This window comes from Magnolia sinica, chromosome 19 (genome assembly GCF_029962835.1).
Source record: "Magnolia sinica isolate HGM2019 chromosome 19, MsV1, whole genome shotgun sequence".
NCBI lineage: Eukaryota > Viridiplantae > Streptophyta > Magnoliopsida > Magnoliales > Magnoliaceae > Magnolia > Magnolia sinica.
This window is the reverse complement of record NC_080591.1, coordinates 18,067,362-18,074,976: the sequence shown is the minus strand read 5'-3', so window position 1 is coordinate 18,074,976 and position 7,615 is coordinate 18,067,362. Positions and strand designations below refer to the sequence as shown.

General features: G+C 38.4%; 1 long non-coding RNA gene across 2 annotated transcripts; it reads right to left on the bottom strand.

Moving 5' to 3' along the window:
• Positions 1 to 442: 442 nt before the first annotated feature.
• LOC131235539 (uncharacterized) lies at positions 443 to 3,656 on the bottom strand. Of its 2 annotated transcripts, XR_009166199.1 has the most exons (4): positions 3,536 to 3,656; positions 3,312 to 3,380; positions 879 to 924; positions 443 to 605 (listed from the first exon to the last, which is right to left on the bottom strand). It is a non-coding gene; the product is annotated as an uncharacterized LOC131235539 (long non-coding RNA). The 2 variants fall into 2 exon arrangements; XR_009166198.1 differs by having other exon boundaries at positions 3,312 to 3,647.
• Positions 3,657 to 7,615: the final 3,959 nt, after the last annotated feature.

The window sequence follows — 7,615 nt, the reverse complement described above, 5'->3', positions numbered from 1 at the left end:
ATTAAAAACAAAAAGGGGCAGGAACAGAAACTCACCAGCTGAAATCATCTGAAACCTTGCATGTCTAGGAATCGAGCTCAAAACCCCACTCATAGTTTCATCACCCCCAACAAAAAGCATTCCTGTTCTCAGCAAATAGGCCACAGCTGAAATCAGAGCCAGATGTTATGGACATGATCTTGCCTCCAAATGCATGAGAGGTTGTCATGTTGTGACCCCAACAATCAATCAGAGAGATGTTCATGTAATTCCCTTTGGTTGGGAATCTTAGATCACATAGATGGTGGTCCTCAACACTAATTTCTCTGTAAGAAGACACTTCCACCATATGTTAAGGGACACCCATATAACAATCTGTCTTGCCTATTTTATTAGCTTATATATATATATATATATATATATATATATATATATATATATATGAGAGAGAGAGAGAGAGAGATAAATAAATAAACAACATTCAAATATAAAATAGAACCAGCAACATAATGCTAACATGGAATGAAATGTGTAAGATCTCACTTGACCGGATTGTCAACTACAACCTCACTAACAGCTCGAGCCACTCCTCATCCTGAAAAAGAACTAGCCCCAAATATGTAAACCTGCAACCACTCCGCTGATTCATACTATGCATCAGTCCTATATAGAAAATCGGCCAAGTTTTGCATTGACTTGGCCAATCCACTGGGCCATGAAAACTTAGCCGAGTCAATATTTGTCTTATAAAATTGGTTAATAAGAACCATTTTTTTTAGGTGAACACCTTTTCTTTACTTCTACAATAGTCACTAGAGGTAATGACAAGTACTCAAGAGGACGAAACTGTCAAGTGGTGTTGAGAAAAAACTTATCAAGGATAAAACCGCAGTACTCACCTTAGTCAAGACCTGCCTTCTGCCTTCTGTTGTTCAAAATCCCATGCTACAAAATTCCATTGCCAATGCCACTAAGAAAAAAAAAAGGAAAGAACAAATCAACTTATAAAAATATTTACACCAAGATTTGACTGTCCATTCAATATAATGCCTTATATCTAGAACTAAGCTGAATTCCATTGCCAATGCCACAAAGAACCATTTGCCAACATGCTAACTATTATAAAAGAATTCAAAGAAGAAGGTACAAAGTGAAAATCACAAAAAACAATGTGAAACAGAAAAATGAGAAATCTTGGTATGGAAACAAGATATTCAAACAATCAGTTCTACCAAATGAGAAATTGCAAAATCTGTCTTCTTCGACAGATATCAGCAGAGCACCAAATACCATTCTAAAATATAAGATTATTATAGAGAGAGCCACCAATCAACACAATTTCAAACTTCATTTATTTAATCAAAATACCGATATATAGAGAATGACTTAGAAACGGTGTATAAGGTGGAAAAATAACATCCTACCATAAAATCACATGTAAGATGGAGCCATCCATTGTAGTATCCAAATCAAATTTCAAAATTCAAACAGAACATTTTCCAACATAAGCTGGCAACTGTTAAAGTTAAAATACATTTTCCAAGAAAAATCAGAAATTCTTATTGGGGATTGGATGAAATGATGCTTGGTTCTAATTGAGTACCTGTAATAAACTTCTCCTGCATTGGAGTCTGTGGCTAGTCTAATTATTGATTCCACAAGATAGTCATCAACGTTAGAAGTATTTATATATACTTGTGATGAAAAAGAATGGGTTCATTTAAGATAATACTAGAAAGGAGTCATCTTCAAAGTAACATAGGCACAAAAACATGTAACTGTACCAGACAATTAAACCTGTCACTGTTGGAAAATCCGACATGGTGCTATATATGACTATGTGATAGTGTTGAAACATATATTATTGTTATGCTGATGCTGATGCATGTAGAAAACCTATCATCATCCAACGAAGGTGAAATCAGTACAACAGGGAACAAAACAACCTCGTTTTCTTGGAGATAATTGTGTAAAACTCGTATCATGAGTAAAACTGGAGTGTGCAACATTCTTTGAGTGATTAGATTTGTAGAAGCAACACTTTCATGGAAGAAACTCAGATGCCCAAAAACAAATTCCAAAACCATTAATTAGGCGGTTTTAAGAAGCACAAGTGAATTGAATTACAACCATTGTTTCAAGTGGAGAAGATGAAAGTTATTAATGTTTCCCAGTAACGTGAAATAACGAAGAACTATCCATTGCATTGGTCCCTTACGTCACAGGATGTGATATTTCTTTCACAGAAAAATAACAAAACAATACCCTCATCTTGAGGCGTTCAGTTTTTGCTCACATGTGGATACCACCATTATGTATAAAAGGTATCCAATCTGTCCAGAAGGGTCACTCCATACTTCCACTTCAATTAGAGTTGAAGGGCTTCTTCCTCATTACAAACACTACTAAAAATTATTAGTTTTTGACATTTCCTATTTGACTGAACAACACACTTCCAACTTGATTCTCTTGGGCACAATCCAAATGAACTATATATTTTTTAAATATTGTTAATATATACGATTCTTCTATAGATACAATGAGTTGCACCATACACAACCTAAAAATGGTTATCTTTCAATGAAAATTTAATGAAATTTTAATGAGAAAACAGAGGAAAGGAAGCAATGAGGGAATGTAGACAATATACAATGGAGGGGCTAAATGTTCCAACCTAATTTCCAAGAATCAAGATTTCTATCTAAGATCAGTGCAGCAACAGCTGACTGAATGGTGCTTCATATAGATTTACATCCAGAACCTGTATATATCTTTCAATTTCAATGAACAAACTATCAAATCCCGACATCAGGACAAAAACCAACTTCCAAAACTTTATGAAGCACTCGATCAAACAACTGGTGTGTACCATTGCTTTGAAAAACAACCAAAACCAACGTTTCATATTGCCAAAAAAAACAGAGAAAAAAACTCTGATATATTTATGCATGTATTTCCTCTGATTTTTTCAATGCTGCTCAACAAGAAACAACAAAACCAAGTGTCTGAATCTTCCCATCATTAGTAGTATGGTTAAAGAAGTTACTGAAGAAAAGACCCTACCAGGTGCATGCACCCAATTTTCTTCTTGAAAATTACATGGACCAGGAAAGTTACGGTGCATTTGAAAGTACAACCACCAAAAAATCTTTTCGGGTGCTTGCTGGCAATGTCCTAAAAACTCAAAGAAACAAATGATGAGTGTTCCCAAACTGAAGGGGTTCTAACTCCAACAATCAACCCCCTTATGGAGAAATATGAAATACATAGAGAAGTAAATGAAAGGGTGCACTAGCTACAACAAAAAAATTCCCAATAAATTACAAAAATACCTAAACCGATCCTCCTTGTTGCTGCATAATCCTAACCGCTCACTGATGCCAGAATCTCCACGACGATTCCTACCAAAATCAAATCAACCAGATGAGAATTAGATCTCCAGGTCCCTAAAACCCTCTCTATACTGTTCACAACAAAAACCTTAAATCCAGCTCCAAAAACCACTTCTGATCCTCAGAAAAACCACAAAAACTGAAAAATCCCTCAAAATAAGGACCAAATCATAGCGCCAACCGCTCCAAGCTTGCAAACTCTGATCGTCGAAAGATTGATTGGATGAAAGGCTCGAGAATCATTGTTCTTGTTGTAGGTAGATGTAATGAGAGAGAGAGAGAGAGCAGATTTGGGATTTGGGGTTTTTTTGGGCGCGGCTCTGTTTTTGAGCGCGCGCCCAAATTTAGGCCGGGGTCTGGTATGGATCTATGGGCCCCAACATGGTGCGTGTCAAAAATCTACCCCATCAGTCAGATGCACCATCCAATGGTGGGCCCAGGGATTAAAAATAAAATCAATCTATGACTCGTATGAGCCACACCACATACAAAAGTTGAGACGGGTTACCCTCCATTAAAACATTCATAATTATTTTTTAGGCCCACCGAGATGTGGTCCACAAATCCAGCCCATCCATTATGTGTGTGCCACTTGGATGAGGGGTCATACTAAGTTTCAGATGTATCCAAATTTCAGGTGGGGCCCACCAAGTGCTTTTATATGTTTTAAGCATGTCTTCACATGATTTTAGATGGTATGGCCCACCGGAGTTCCGTATACAGCTGATTTTTGGGATATCCCATAATTTAAAGGGGACCCATCAAATTCATGGTGTTGATGTTTGGCACATGTCATGGTGGGGCCCACACAGCTTGACCTCATGGGGACGACATGGATTAAACACAAAGGTCAAGCTGTGTGGGCCCCACCATGACATGTGTTAAACATCAACACCGTGCACTTGATGGGGCCCCTTTAAATTATGAGATATCCCAAAAGTCAGCCGTATACGGAACTTGGGTGGGCCATACCATCTAAAATCATGTGAAGAAATGCCTAAAACATATAAAAGCACTTGGTGGGGCCCACCTGAAATTTTTATGCATATGAAACTTGGTCTGACTCCTCATCCAAGTGGGACACACATGATGGATGGGCTAGATTTGTGAACCCCATCTCGGTGGGCCTAACAAATGATTATGAATATTTTAATGGAGGGTAACCCCTCTCAACTTTTGTATGTGGTGTGGCCCAAAAAAGCCACAGATTGACTTGATTTTTAAGCCTTAGGCCCACCAAGGAATGGTGCATCGGATTGATGGGGTTAGAGCTGGGCAACGGTCCGGTTCGGACTGGATCTTGCCTAATCCGATCAGATTCGACGTCCTAGTAGCTTAATCTGAACTCGATCAGATCCGGGGCTGAGTCCGAGTCGCCTGACTCGGACAGATCCGATACGTGGCTAACTTGACCCGAACCGAGTCTGACTCGGTCATCCTGCCCATTTCGGACCGGGTTGGGTAAGATTCGGATGTTGGAATTTAATCCAACTATTTCATTTGGTGTGGTTTACTTCAGCTTTTAATATACCACACTTTTATTCTCAACGTCTAAAATAATATGTCAAAATTAATGAACGGCTTGGATAAAACATATATATCAAGGTGGGCCCCATATGTATCTGAAAGAGCATATATACAAGTACGCTAGCAGTGTTAATGTGTTATGTTGTTGACGTGCACTGCACGAAAGTGCAGTGCCGTCCTTTCAGTTTTCATGCACAGGGACTCTCTTCTTCTGAGGTAAACAAGCTATAGGGGTGTGATCATGGGATATGTGTTATATCCAAACCGTCCATCCATTTGGTGACCTCGTCTTAAGTCTTGAGACGAAAAATAAGATAGATCTAACTACCATGTGGACCACACGAATCGTTTAACAGTGAAAATTATTCTCTGCTACTATTTGTGGTGTGGTCCAGATGATCTTTGGATATTATTTATTTTTTGGATAGTGCTCTATAATGATCTTTAAAAATACATGAACGGTGTAGATATAGTAAATACATCACGGTGGGGCCCATGTAACGTTGATATTCTTTGAACCCTTCGTACAACTCGGAGCTCGAGGAGCGTCAGTGCTCGACTTCGCACGACACGTACCCGCGCCAGCTGCAGGTTGTCAGACAGCCATCATGGTGGGTGGGAAACGGACGGGCTACACCGATGACATCGTCGGAGCTATGGGCCCCACCATCACACATGTGTTTCATCCATGCCGTCCATCTATTTGTAGAGATCATTTTACAACATGAGTCCAAAAATGTGGTATAACCAGATCTCAATTTACAACTAGGTCAGCAATTTGGATGGTCTAGATTGACGTAAAGATATGAAAAAATAACATGGTAGAAAAGGTGACGGGGTCATTTTGTAATGTAAATAAACTTGAGGAGCAACTGCAATGTACCCATGAGAAGCGACGTGTTGAAGGATGGTAGAGTAGCAGCTGTTGGTGAGACAAAAGCCACGGACGAAAACCACCATTGGATATTCTCTTACTTCTGTTGGAGTGCTGATTAATGGAGGCTTTGGAGGTGATGAACTTTCAGGAGCCTCCACAACCTTTACACTCAACTTCCCTACTTCAAACACCTCTCTCTCTCTCTCTCTCTCTCTCTCTCTCTCTCTCTCTCTCAGGTGGGAGAGTTTTGGGGAAAAAATAGGTAGGGTAAAAAGAGTTTTAGGTTAGGTTTTGGGTTAAAAAAAGGTATTTATAGGTATACCCCTCCGGGTCAGGTCTGTTCGGGTCGGTTCGGACCCATTCGGTCCGGGTATTCGGACCGGATCTATCCGGGTACAGTGCTATCCGAACCTAATTCGAAATTAAATTGGATCTGACCGATCAGAATCAATCAGGCCCGATCAGACCGTCGGTTCTGTTCGGAACGGTACCGAGTCGGGTCTGGTCGAGTCGGATCCACCGGATCGGACCCAAATTGCCCACCTCTAGATGGGGTAGATGTGAGCCCACTTTGATTTATATATTGTATATCCATATGATCCATTTGTTTTGCCAACTCATTGTTGGATATGAGCCCAAAAATGAAACATATTCAAAGATCTGGTGGACTACACCACATGAAAGCAATAGTGATTGGTTATCCATTTTTAAAATCGTCGTAAGGTCAATTGTATTGTTTATTTGACATCCAATCTTTTTATTAGGTCATACCGGCCTACATGAAGGGGAAAAACAAAAATCATCTCGATCCAAAACTTTTATGGCCCCCAAAATGTTTTAAACGATTGACGCTCATTCAACACTGTTTCCTATAATGTGGTCTATTTCATATTAGGATATGCCTCATTTTTTGTCTCATGCCATAAAATGATCTTTAAAAATCGATGGATGGCATAGATTAAACACATACATCATGGTGGGGCCCGCAGAGCACTAACCACCAATCATTGGATGGTGTCAGGGGGAGTAGCCAATCTGTTGCCCTTATTTGTAATGTGATCCATTTAATCTTTCGATATGATTCATTTTTTTGAAAAATTTCTAAAATGATCTCGAAAAATGGATGAACGAGGTGGGTTGATCCTGAATTTTCAGTAAAATTTTCTCAATAATTTCAAAATGCTGATTTTTTTTCATCAAAAGCATCATTTTGTTTTCAAAATTTTTCTCAAACGTTGTTAAAAATTTTCAACTTCTCAATATTCTTTTTTCATGTGATATTACAAATCATTTAAATATATTACTTTTTAATTATAAAAAAACAAAAAATAAAAAAATCACTCATATAATATAAAAACTATATATATATATATATATATATATATATATATATATATATATATATATATATATATATATATATATATATGAATATCTACCAGAGATGTGCATACATGCTAAAGTACAAAAATGCTGCGCATGTGTGTGTGTGTGTGTTTTTAATGGCGGACGTTCAATCCCCACTTTGTAGTCCACTTAAGCCTTGGACCCGCCCCATTTTTTAGTTAATATCTTAAAATGATCCGATAAAAGCGTTGAACGATATGGACAAAGTCAATCCATGACTTGGGTGGGCCAAGAGCTTAAAAATAAAGTCAATCCATGACTTAGGTGGGCCACACCACATAATATAGTGGAGAGGGGTTTCCTTAAAACATTCATAATCATATATTGGGCCTGCCTAAATGTGATTCACATATCCAACCCACTCATTATGTGTGTCCCACTTAGATGAAGGGTCAGACCAAGTTTTAGCCTCATCCAAAACTCATGTGGGCCC